Source organism: Athene cunicularia, unplaced genomic scaffold (assembly GCF_003259725.1).
Source record: "Athene cunicularia isolate RWA unplaced genomic scaffold, athCun1 SCF_13, whole genome shotgun sequence".
NCBI classification, from domain to species: Eukaryota; Metazoa; Chordata; class Aves; order Strigiformes; family Strigidae; genus Athene; species Athene cunicularia.
In genome coordinates this window covers 37,716-50,979 of record NW_020799189.1, presented here as the reverse complement: position 1 = coordinate 50,979, position 13,264 = coordinate 37,716, and the positions used below count along the sequence as shown (strand labels likewise).

At 45.2% G+C, this 13,264-nt stretch overlaps 1 long non-coding RNA gene across 1 annotated transcript in view; it reads left to right on the top strand.

The window, feature by feature from the left end:
• LOC113490542 overlaps positions 1 to 12,041 on the top strand; it is a 16,192-nt gene extending 4,151 nt beyond the window's left edge. Inside the window, exons 2-4 of the long non-coding RNA XR_003400255.1 lie at positions 950 to 953; positions 11,701 to 11,776; positions 11,875 to 12,041. This is a non-coding gene — a long non-coding RNA (uncharacterized LOC113490542). The remainder of the gene's footprint in view (positions 1 to 949; positions 954 to 11,700; positions 11,777 to 11,874) is intronic.
• Positions 12,042 to 13,264: the final 1,223 nt, after the last annotated feature.

Here is a 13,264-nt window from a genome sequence, read left to right as displayed (position 1 = left end):
TAATCATTTCCAGGGCAAGCACTAAAGGATCTTATGGTGGAACTAGTGCACAGTCCCTCTGCCACCCCGGGTGATTTCGGAGGGTAAAGAACATGTCTGCGTAAGACACTTCATCCTACTTCCCTTCCCTCTGTAAAAATAATATTAATTGCAAAAGCGTGTTAGAGTCTAAGGTCCCATTTAGTGGCCATTTAGCTGCTGCTGCTTCTAGTTTGTAAAGTGGCCACCACTGGTTGTAATATTTAATCAGGATTTTCTTGTTTTCCGTACTTCCCCTCCCGGCTATATCTTTCTAGTGCGTGAGTATGCAATCCAATGGGCTTTTTTTTTTTACAATTTTTTTCCTGCTTATTTCCTATAATTGTTCTTTCTTCCTAAAATCCTTTCTCTCCACTTATAGCAGTTTCTATACTGTCTTTCAACCTTCTTCCACTCTTCCTCCTTCATTTCCAAAAGTTCCGGTATCTTATGACTTCTTCTACACAATATTTATTAACTCCTATCTTTCGACCGAGAGGTCTAATGACACCGCTTCTTAGCACTCCGCACACCTCGACCTCCTCTTATCAGACAATACCACTTATATTAAGAATGCACTTTGCTAATACCCAAGCTTGATGAAAATTACCAAAAATAGGAGCATAGGAGCACAGAGAAAGCAGGGAATTCTCTCACGAACCCAGTCTGGTACTACCAGTTACTCAGAAGGAGCTGTGTACAATCCTTCTAGCAGGTATAAATCATTTCCCCGTGCCGACCATTCACTCCTTCTACATAAATAATCCAACCAAGTCTAACCCAAACCGACAGAGAAGGGATTCACTTTCCCATCTCCGGCTCATACAATGTTTTCACAAGACATACAAGAACAGTGTATTCTTTAAACAAACATAAACTTCTCATAAACTTCTTACTTATCTTGCAGCAGCTGCCTCTCACACAGCAGCAGCGGCGTCTCACTCACACCCTGCCCCTGCAGGCACGCAGGCACACAGACACACAGACACGCAGCAGCGGCTGCTCTCACTCACACAGCGGCACACAGACACTTAAAGGGCCCATCACACTTCCACTCATACCACAAAATATACCGAGTTTAAACAATCACCAAGTCCGTTTGTAACATATATTATAAACCATTAACAATTAGCAGTCAGTTCAAAGCCAGTATATCCGCCATTAGTGCACTATACAGTGACCTGAAGCAAGATCCTGCAGGTGACGGTAATTACCAGTACCCTGCCCAAAATGCAAACTGCCTCTTATATACCAGTCATCGGTAGTTTGCCCCAAAAGATCTTACTTTCCCGCGGATTCCTAACACCAAAACCAAATGGGTACACCCCCTCCTCGGGACTGAGTCGTGCGCCAGATGTCTCTGTGCGTCTTACCAGCAGCCCGTTACCCTTAAACATACCTCTGTCCGCGAACCAGATGGTCCTTGTCTGCTCCCGCACTGGACAGCTGGGAGCGGAGTTCCTCTGAGAAGAGCTCGGGGTGCACCTAGGAAGTCCACCCATCAGCAGTCGACGGCAGCCGAGCAGAGTCGTCCCATCTGGGGTGCCAAGATGTTTTGCGGAGAAATCACTCTATAACTTTTGGGGTTATAAAGTGGGTATGTTTATTCAGCGCTGGGCGCATGGGGGATCGCTCCACCACAAGCATGTGCATCGTTTGCAGCTCCCATCCGGCTTATATGTTACAAAATAGTGCATATTCATAGAACGCCTGTACATATACATAGTCTACCCCTGCCTCCCCTCGCTTCTCATGGTAATCAGGTCTCCTCCTCTTCTTCGCTGATGAACTTTTCTCCCTGTCGCTCTGCGCAGCCTCAGTTGTTCTCTGGCTTTCTTCCAGGACAATGTTTTGGGGTTGTCTGTTTTTCAAAGACTAGGGGGGACTTCTCTTTGGGCTAGGAGTTAATCGCCTAGCAACGTTATCAGTACTTGGCATGTCTTTTTCGAACAGTCCCATACGCCTCCCCTTGTTTTTGCGCAGGACTTGCACCATCAATCTAAGATTGTTTAGACTCCCTGTCTCAAACTCCATCAGTAAAAATTCCTAAGAATAATTTTGGAGGATTCTGAGAGCGAGATATTGATTATTGGTATATTTGGTGTAACAGAGGTCAACAACAAAAAGAAAACCTCTTCAATAAAAACTAAAGGGAGTTTACTTCCTTAAGCTCCTGAAGCTGAAGAAACTGAATTCCCTCTTAGAAGTACTGGCATGTGCCCAGTGCGTTTGGATTCCAGCCCAAGGCCTGGAGCGGGCCCTGGGGCAGGTGCCGCCGTCTCTCCAGTAACAGTACTGACGTGACACGAACCTGGGAAGCAAGGTGCTTTAGGAACTTGGCAAGCAAATATGCCTCGCTTACGAGCTGATGCTGAAAAATGTGCTCGGTTGTTATTGGGAATTGATTACACCCCTAACTGGAATGATATGAAAACTGCATGACGAGAACTATGTCAAGTAGAGAAAAAAGATTTTTAAAAAAAAAGGTAAGAGAATAACTAATTGGACAAAAGTTTTGGAATGCAAACAAATATCAGACGAGCACCCAAATGATTATTAGGGCCAACTGAAGGCTACTTTAATTATGGGGATATGACCCGTGGACAATTTCCAAGAGCCACCAGCTATTAGTGGTTTTGCAGAAATTCATGCCAGGCTGGCAAGGTAAAACATTAACTAAAATCTTGAGCGTTGCTGCTTTTGTTTTTGAAGGGAGAGATGAAAGCAAAAGCAGCAAGAAGAAAGCTTAAAACTTGAGCAAAAGCGAGAGCAAAAAGAGAAAGAAAGAGAAATTGGGTTATTGGTTGTAGCAATTACCCAAACCTATAACCCAAGGAGGAGAGGTCGGGCATTTCCCTGAGGTAGAATCAGGGGAAGGGGTGTGAGAGTCAGAATTCCTCCCATCTCTCAATACACTAATTCTTTAGAGTGCTTCTGCTGTGGGAATTGGGGACACATGCAGAGAGAGTGCCCGCTGAGACCTGTGTCTGCACAAGGAGGATCTGCACCTGCCAGACCTCGACCTCACTCACAGTGAAGAAAATGATACTGATCTTCTCTGGGAACTGAAAGAGCAATGGGACCCCTTGGAATCGAGGTAGATGAGCACAGTCAGATTTCTGCAAAGGTAAACGGTATCATTTTGGATAAGAAATTAGTTTGGGGTAAATTTGTGATCTCTCCCAATTCCCCTACTTGCCTTTTGGGCTTGTACTGGATTTCGAAGTTCCCCACATTTCAAATGATAGTACGGGGAGTAGTAAGGGAAAAGCTAAAGTATCTACCCCTTTGACGAGATCTTTTGCAGGAATTTGGTACGTTTATCTCCTTGGCTCCAACAGAGATTCAGTTAATTTTAGTAGGCTCAGAAATAATTGAATTGGGAGGTCAAAACCAAAATGATTTGAATGATATATGATTGGAATTGGCTGCAATTCCCAGAGAACTGTGAAATAAGTGGGATTGTTAACATCAGCTGAGCCAATTGTGATAAAAACAAAAGGAGGGACTCCTCCTTCAATTTGACAATATCCAATTATAAGTGAGGCCATTCCCAGTATAGAAAAACACATAGTACATTTTTTTTTTCAGAAAAAAGAATTTTGAAGAAATGTCGTAGTCTTATAATACTCCAATTTTATGAGTTAGCAAACATAGAGTAGATAAAGATGAAGATCCTGAATATAGATTTGTTCAAAATCTGCGAGCTGTAAATGAACATGTAATTGCTTCACATCCAGATCCTAGTCTGACTTTAACACAGCTTCCAGTCTGGGCACAGTATTTCACGGTGCTTGATCTTACAGGAGCTTTCTTTAGCATTCCAGTTGCGGAAGAAAGCCAATCTTTGCCTTCACGTGGCAAGGGAAGCACTTGGACTAGGTTACCACAAGAATTTACTAGGTCTCCAACAATATTTTCTCAAATTTTTTAAAAATTATTTACAAGATTTGTTTTTTTCAAATAAGTCTGTTTTGATACAATATGTTGATGATTTGTTATTAGCAAGTAAAACTAAGGATGATTGTATTAGAGATACTGAATATCTGTGTATCCCACTTGTTAAAAAGGGACACTCTGCACCTGTGGCCAAATTACATACAGTTTTGCAAACAGCAAGTGAAATATCTTGGATTCATATTAAAGCCAGGACTTCCTGATTACTCAAAACCTTTTAAATTCTATTGTGATGAAAATAAAGGAACTGCAAGAGGGGTGTTAGTACAAACTTTAGGACTACATGAATGACCTGTTACCTATTTTTCTTCTACATTAGTCCCAGTGGCTAAAGGAATGCCTTTTTGCATTAGAGCAGTAACAGCAGCAGCTGAAATGATAGAAAGAAAAAAAAAAAAAAAAAGGACAATTGTCCTAGGACAACCACTAATTGTTTGTGTACGCCAAGAAGTAGAAATATGATTAAAACAATATGTGGAGAAAGCTTTTATTTCCTCAAAGGCTGCATAGATAGCAGATAATTCTATTATTGGCTAATAATTTGAAATTGGAAAGGTGCAATACATTGAACCCTGCTACCCTAATGCCTTTACCTTCTGATGGAGAAAAAGATAATCATGACTGTGTCCAACTATTGAGTGAAACCAGCAGACTGCGAGACGATTTGAAGGATCAACCTTTAAATAACCCCGATTTGAACCTCTTCACTGATGGCTCCTCCTGTTATGAAGAGGGTCGGAGATGTACCAGTTTCGCAGTGACTACGGAAACACAGGTACTATTGGTGGGACCTTTGCCTGCACCTTTAGGTGCACAGGGAGCAAAAATAATTGCTTTTACAGAAGCTGCAAAATATGGACTTTAAATATGCTTTTGGTATCTGCCATGCACCTGGGACTTTATGGAAATTACGGGGTTTCTTCACATCAGCAGGGAAGTCTGTGCCTCATAGAAAGCAGATCAAGGAATGATTCGAGGCAATACAATTACCCTCAGAGATTTGTCATCTATATAAATGCTTCATACTCAGAGGCAAGATATGATTTCTAAAGGAAATTCTTTAGCTGACCAAGCAGCACGACAGGTTGTGTCCATCATGGCATTATCACAACATGAGGCGATACTCCAACTCTCGGATATAAGTAAGTTATATGAAGACCTCCCTGATGAAGAAAAGGAGCGGTGGACCCGACTTGGAGCCCATCCACAAAAAGAACAATGGATGCTTAATAACAAGATTCTTCTCCCAAAAAGTTATTTCTTACTGATTATGTGATGGCATCACGAAAAAAATCTCATGGGGGGGGGGCCTGAGAGCTTAGTGATCCAGATTCAAAGACGTTGGGCTGCCCCTGGAATTTATGCAGCAGCCAAAAGAATCTGTGAAGGATGTAAACTTGTAAACAATATGCTTCTGTACGAATTAAGGCACCCAGTCGAAAAAGACCTCCAGCCACCTTTCCTTTTTCAAGAGCTCCAAATTGATTATACCGAAATGCCAAACCCCCCCCCCCAAAACCAAAAAAGGGGGGGTACTCTAACATGTTAGTGATAATTGATCGGCTAACAGGATGGGTAAAAACTTTTCCTGCCAAGAAACATGATTCAAAAGCAGTAGTAAAAAAAAAAAAAAAAAAAAATTATGGAAGGAAATAATTCCTAAATAGGGAATTCCTGAAGTCATTGATTTGGATCATGGGGGCCATTTCACAGCTGCTATTGTAATTCCAATTTATAATTCCTTAGGAATTTTTAGTCAGTTACATACTCCCCATCACCCCGAATCATCCGGCCAAGTAGACCAAATGAACAGAACCTTAAAAGAAAAATTACTTAAGGTTTGTAAACAGATTGGCCTAAAGTGTCCCGATGCTTTAAATTTAGTGTCTCATAATGGTCTGTGTGATTGTTTTGTTTGTTCTATTGGTTCTTGTTCTTTTATAATGCAGAAGATAGAGAGATGTGGAATTACAAATAAGAAGGATTGCAGGAGTGCGATGGAAAAACAGAAGGAGGGAATTTGTAAAAGGGATAAGCTTTAGAAATCTCTTTTCTCTTAGGATATTATTAATAGCAGAAATATGAATAAATAGATATTGTTTTATACAGCACAGGTGCTCTAGGAACCATACTAACAGTTAATGCAGTATGCACAGTGCTCTAGGAACAATACTGAAGATAAGGAATTGTGGTGACCCAAGACTGCATCAGTGAGTAGGGGTGTCAGAAGAGGAATCAGAGTGGAACGAGAAGAACTAGTCAGAACTCTGGAATATAATGGACTTTTGAAACTGATGATGAATTGGTATTGTATTGCATGTAATAAAGAATCATCTAAATATAAGACACTTCTTTTCAGATGCTGCCCCTCCCTGAGGTGATGACCCAAATCTGAGTTGTTAATAAAGCAGCCTAGAGATACCCACAGTCTGGTAAAATCCTTTCACACCGAGTAATGTCATGGCAGAGCCGTGCCCGCTGAAGGGCGGGCCCAAAGCAGAACAGTGCTCTCTACGGGATCATCAGTGAGCACTGTCAGAAAGGGACAGCAGAGCACCAGATGGGAAAAGATGGCATTTGCCATGCGTATCATACATAGTCCAAGAAATTTTAAGCCAATTTTATGCTATATATTCTTGTCTTAGTATGTCACCAACATGCTTGTGGTGTATTTTTTTGAATAAAAAGCTCAATGGCACTGTGTCAGGGCTGTGGTCTGGCACTGAGCTGTAATAACACGCACCTCCTCCTCCTCATGTCCAGTGTGAGCAACAGCATCATCTGTGTTTGGAGCAAGGGCGCTGCAGTTTGACGGGAGCTGGAGCCACCTTTTGAGGAAGCCTCTTTCAGGGTTTGGCCACCCTCTCGGTAAAGAAACGCTTCCTCGTGTCCAGTTCATTCTCGGGAGCAGCACGCAGAGCCTGCTGAAAGCTCAGAGCATCCTCTGGGGACACACACACCATGGCAGAAGCCGTGGCACGACTGAGCCCGGTCAGAGAAAGGTCCATGGTCAGATGCTTCAGCCAAGCTCTGAAAAAACAAATTAAAATGGAGCTGCCTGCACCGGAGACATCCTGGGCTTCCAACCCAGAGGTGTCATCTTGGTGGGCGGCTTCACCTTCTCCCAGCCGTCCAGGGGGTGACACAGGAGCAGCTTGGGATGCTGCCACCGGGCCTATCCCAGAAGAAAATGCCCTCCCATTGCCCTTGCTTTTCTTGATGACTCCTGGGCCCCCATCATACACTGTCTTCACTGTCTTCTCCCAGAAACAATCTGTGCCAACACCAGCCCAGCTTCAGCCCACCTGTTCCTCCAGATGCTCTGGAAGACTGTCGACAGCCAGTTCTTCCAGTCAGTCTGGGGGGGCGATGATGGAAACTGCATCGTGATCATCAAAAAAATCTTCAGAAGAGAAGTGGTGGGGAGGATGGGACACCAGAAGATCTTTGAAACCGAGTCCTTGAGAGGCTTCATTCTCCAACTCATCCTCCATGGATTCTGCAAAATGGAGAGGGATTCCTTCATTTCTATCTCCATCGAGGAGCTGCAGGCAGTAGCAGCAGCAGGGCCTGCTCTGGGCAAAGAGCGTCAGGATCTCTGCACAGGGAGCGAGCACTCAGGACATCTGGGGAGGGGGAGCAGTTCATGTTCAGGTAAAATAAACATTTACAAGGTAGGGAGCAAGGATGGGCCTGGGAGAAAATTACCTGATTGTGGCTCATGGGTCGTTTTCAGGAATTCTCAGTGCAGGATTGCAGAAGAGCAGAAATGCTGACAAAATGGGATTTTGGTTATTTCTGCTTGCTTTAAGCCATAAAGTGCAGAGATCATCCCATTGATTGTGCTTGCTCTGTATCTGGCTTTACCAAACATTTAAATCTTCTTGTGGCATCAGCTTAATGCTGACAAGATACATGGCAGAGTCACATTATTCCCAGTGTGCAGAGTGAGGAGCCTGAAAACTAGCGGTGTTTGGGTCTTAACAGATGGCTCCTCCTACTATGAAGAAGGTCGGAGATGCCCCTGCAAACAGCCCCTGCACCCCAGCCAGGGGATTCTCTTCTCCCTCGTAAATATTTTCGAGCTGCCTTGACCTGTCTCTACAGTCTCACAGTCACTGTCTCGACACCCGGGGCAGGGGGGGTGATGTGCGTTTGGGGACGAAGGCTTTGGCTCCAGCCCTTGTTTAGAGGAATTAAATCCTGATGATTAAATTCCACGTCAAAATGAGTAAACACATTGGGATGTTTTAGCGCTAAATCTCAGTGATGTTTTGTTAGACACTGAAAAGATAATCCAAAAAGTACTCATTTGGTAATATTCTAGAAATTATTTTATGTGCCTGCCTTTTAATGTTTTCTGACATGTAGTTATTAAGTGATTTATCCATGCATTTATAAATTTCTCTTTTGCTTGGAATACAGCAGAGCTAGGTCTTTGGTATTTAGATCCTCATAATTATCCTTGGGATTTTTCTTTGGATGAAGATTTTGGCATGGATGACACTTTGTGAAACAGTCCTGTGTCTGGATCTCATTCATCACAGATCTTGAAAAGAAATGTCTCTTGCCTTTCAGATACGGCCGTGGAATTTTTCAGAGGATGAATTTGAACTATAGAGCGTATGTGCATTTCAATACAGGTTCCTTTAAATACGTAGAGCTTAGGTAAGTGTCAGATTTTTATGCGTTTTGTTAATGGTAATTGTAAATTTTAAATGTATTACAAGCAGTCAAATATGCACCCTTATATTAAGCTGGGTTTAAGATTGACAGCACTTGCCAAATAGATTTATTTCCTTGAATTTATTATGTTCTGATCAGGCCTCATGAGCGGAAACTGAAGTTATTCCTGTATGTTCTTTTTTTTTTTTTTTTTTGGTCAGCTTACAGTGCCTGGGTGTATTCAGGAGCTGCCCTGCAGAGAGCACTGAGCAGACCCCATCTGGATCTGGGGTCCGGGCACTGGGCCGAGGTGTTGGGCAAAGGTAAAGGACAAAGACAGTCTGTGCCAGCTCCCAAATTACTGCAGTGCAGCAAAAAAAGAAAAGTATGGGCAGGGAAGAGCGGAAAGGTGTCCGGGACTACACAATGTAATAGATGTTCTCTGTCTCTGATCTTGATGCCTCTAGTTCTGAAAAGGTGTTCACGAGCTGTTTGAGTCCTGCTGCACTTCAGCAGAAGTACTTGCATCGTGTAAAGGTGAGCACATACATGTATCATGTCATGTTCCAGGGCTTGTGACTTTTAACTGGAGAGTGGTTCGGAGGCCAGTACTTGCACTAGATGGGTTGCTGGAATATAAAGTAGGGTACTGGGTTGTATTACAGCAACTGAGTTCATGTTAGCAAAGCCTGGCAGTTCTGATGTGGAGCCTTTAGATTTACATAGTCTTTTGTCTTGGGCCTGACCTAACTCACAAGCATTTAGGGACAAAAAATGAGTTAAGTCTTGTCTCTGTAGAGACTAAATCCCTGGCCTCAGCTGAACGTTCCATTAACGGAGCCAGCAGTGGTCATGTCCTCCCTTGAGACTGTCACAAATTGCATTTATTAATGGCAGATTATGTAAATTTCAGCCAAGTCTTTATCAGCACTTGGGCCAGACACCCGATAAACGGCCGCAGTTCTGGCCTCTAATAAAATGGTACATGAAATGTGAACTCAGTTTTGCGGGTTAAACACTCGTTTTTTAAATGAGCTGCTTACTCTGCAGTGTAAGCCAGTGATGCTGCCCGAAGCCAGAGCAAGCCCTCTGAGATCCGTTCGATGAGGATCCGGCCCTTTCCTCCAGGCGGGTGAGTCCTGGCTCCTGCCCTGGCCCCGTCGTGCTTGCGGAGGAGGGAGGATGAGGCCGAGCGGTGCCGGGGAGGCTGCCCCAAGCTGGCGCGCGGGGCTGGCAGCGGGGCTGGGAGGGCGCCTGTCCCAGGCACCGTGTGCCGCCTGCTGCCCCTCCTGCGCTGGGGCTGCCTCGACCCCTCGTCTCGGAGATGAGTTCCCCTTCACACCTGGCTCGCAGCTTCCCCTCGGAAGGACGGGCTGTTTGCTGCCAGTGCACCAGGGAGGTTTCCCACACAGTTAGCGAGAGTAGCCTTTGTGCTGTTTTTCTAAATCTTTTTTTTAAGTCTTTGAAATACTTTTTGACATGTGTTCTTCATTACACAACAGTACAGCATAATTTTTAGGAAAGGAGACATTTTTCATTATTCCTTTCAAAGTTAACAAACATGTTTTAAAGTGCCCACACTAATGTGCAAGGGATTTGCTTTCAGGTGATTTGGCCGTACAGCTGAGTCCAGCTGCAATACCGTTTTCTGTTTCACGTCTACAATTAACCCCAGGTTTTTATCAGAGTTCCTGGGTTTGATTTTTATTAAAGAAATAATTTGACTTCATCTGGATAGGTGATATGAAACTCTGTCAGGAAATCTAAACCTTGCGGTACTTCACATACTGACTTCATCGGCAAAAGTGTTTTGTTTTGGTCTTTGTAGGGACAACATGGTCACGTTGGGGCCTTTCCCTTTCCTGTCAAAGGAATCACACGTAGTTTTCTTCTTTCACAACCAAGTGGAAAAATATGTAACCTTTGGAGGGTTTCTAAGCAAAAATAATATCTAAGAATATTAAGACGGAGGTATGCTGTACCAAAAAGCTGACCTCCATTTCCCCGTTCACACCACCTGGCATTTGCTGTATTTCTTTCTCTGAAACACCAGTTGAGTGTAGGACTTGGGCTGCTTTCAGAAGGCGAGGCTGCCGTGAAGGAGAAGTCGAGGGTGCAGTGGCTGTAAGGCTGAGAGCACACAGATACCTACCCTAGCATCTTCAGTTACTATCGCTACGGCACCAGCGTTTTCATGCCAGGGAGCGTTGCCCTTTTTCTTGGGTTTTGTGACTCGCACAGGAACCCCGAGTCTGTCGGGGGTTGGAGTCCCTGCGAAGTGGGGAGAGACTGTAGGCTGGGGGATGCTCTGAACTCAACAGGCCACACTTGTGTAAGAGAAGTTTGGGGGGGGGGTGTCTGTGTTTTGGTTTGGTGTGTGTTAGGAAGTCATGAAGCTTTGGGTAAAGAAGGAAGGGGAAGTATTTTCTACAGAAAAGACTTGCCATCTTGGCATTTCAGTTGTTTCTTGATACTTGCAGTTCTCTAGTTTCAGTTTTGTACGTGTAGGGGGAGATTTTCCAGTCTCTGGGACAATCAGGGAAGGCTTTAACTTTTAAAATATTAATTCCTCTTTTAGCAGTGCTAAAAGCCATTTAAGAGAAGAGAGAAGCTCTATTTATTGGCAATAATGTAGTTTCCTAAAGCACACAACCTCTTTTGATCGGGTAAGCTAACCTGGAGCTGTGCGTGCGAGTTGGTGGTAAGAAGGTAACACAGATTTGTCTGTACCCCTGACAACTTCTGCAAGTGTGATCCCAGAGCTTCAACCTGTATTGCTCTGTCTTTTTGGGAGAGAAGAATAAATCAAAGGAACTAGTAAGAATGGAAAGACCCAGGGTCATCCGTAAAAATATGTGGAGGGCAATCGGTAACTGAACAACACCCTGCAAGCTTCAAAAACCTGAATGGCAGTGTGTCTCTTACCTTTGCGCTACACATCTTCATTTTCGGTCAGACGCAGAGTCCAAGCCTTACTCCGTATTCTTGACCGGAGAGCAGAAATTTGTATCCGTAACGTGTTTGTTCTGTTTCTCATTCTGGATAGGTGAAGAGTTGGAGCTGGCGCAGGGTTGGAGCTGGGGCTGGGGACACGCTGCCAAAGGTTGATACTCTGTGATGCAGGAAAACAACCAAGGTGAGTTTTCTAAAAACTGCTGTGACAGGTGGAGTAGCTGGGTCATAGCTCAGTTACTGAAGATACCTGATGAATTTGACCCCTCTTGTCTTTCCCAGTGTAAAGCAAATGTGAGAAGAACAAAGAGAAAGCTCCTGTCCTCGCAGGGCAGAGAAGCTTTAGCTATAAAGAATGTGGCTTCCTCATCCCCATCTGAAGTATTTTGATAAAATGAGAGACAGTGTGACCATGGACCTTTATTTCCCCCCTCAGGGCTGCAGGTCTGTACTCTCAAAATATCTGAAGGCTGTCTCTCCGGCACAGGGCTCGGTGTTTGCTCCGTGGAGCAACACAGAGCTACCGCTGTCTGCTCACACTAAGTCACTTCCTGAGGGTTTCAGTGTTGTGACCCTCACACATCTGGCAGGAAATAAGAGCAGTTTACTCTCAATTCAGAGCACAGCAGGGTGCAGCTGGGATTAAGCAGGACAGTGACCAGAGCAGCAAGGCTACAAGCTAGCTCGGTTTGATGTGTTCTGGCAGTGGAACAGTATTGGCTCTATTTTATTGTGTTGGCCGCTGCAGTTTCAGTGGAAAGCTGGAGCTCTGGACTGGCTCACAACCACAGCGGCTCTGAGCGTGGGGGGCTCGGGGGGGCTCCAGTCTGGGCAGCCCCTCCAGGTGGACTCTGTTCTGGCTGGTCCCGAGCCGTCTGTGCGCAGGGAGGTACCTCCTCGCTCAGCCTGCGGGGGACTCCGGGGAGCTCTGTTGCCCTGTTTTCATTTTGCTAGGTGCCATTTGGGGTCCATCCAAGCACAGTGCTCATGCAGGATGAACGCCTCAGTGGCGAGCACGAGGGGCTGCCTGCAGCGAGAGCCCCGCCTCAGCCTGCGCTTCTCCACACGCTGCTTTTCCGCTCAGGTGTGAAACGGTTTGGTGCAGCCCACGCCGGGTGTGAGACAGACACGGGTGTTGGGTTAGGCCTCATGACTAAGGCTTTCATCTTGCTGTGGTTGCCTCCAGAGTTATGTCTGCAGGCTGTAGTGTGCCCTCACACTGCGTTTACAGCGCTTGCGCTCTTTCAAGGGATGCTGTGGCCTGTTTTATAACTGCTTCCAGAAATCCGTTAGATAGCATTGCAGTCCGAAGAAGTAACTCCGCAGTCCGAGCTGTTAACATATTTTTATTAAGGAGCTCATTCTGATGATGAGAACATGCATTTTGGGTTTTTTCCATACAAAAAAAGCTGCAGGGGGGTGTGCCCTGTTATGGTAGCGGGGGCGGTGGGGGTGGAGGGGGCAGTGGGGTTCTGTGGGGGTCATTCTCTGTCATGGCAGGTGGGAGTGGAGGGGGTGGAGGGGGCACTGGGATGCTGTGGGGGTCATTCTCTCTCACGGTGGGTGAGGCTGGCCTGGGCGAGCGTGACGGTGCTGAGAACCGTGGAGGGGGCGGGCGCAGGGGCGCTGGGGGCCGTGGTGGGGGGGGGCGCTTTGGCCGTCCCGGTTTCTG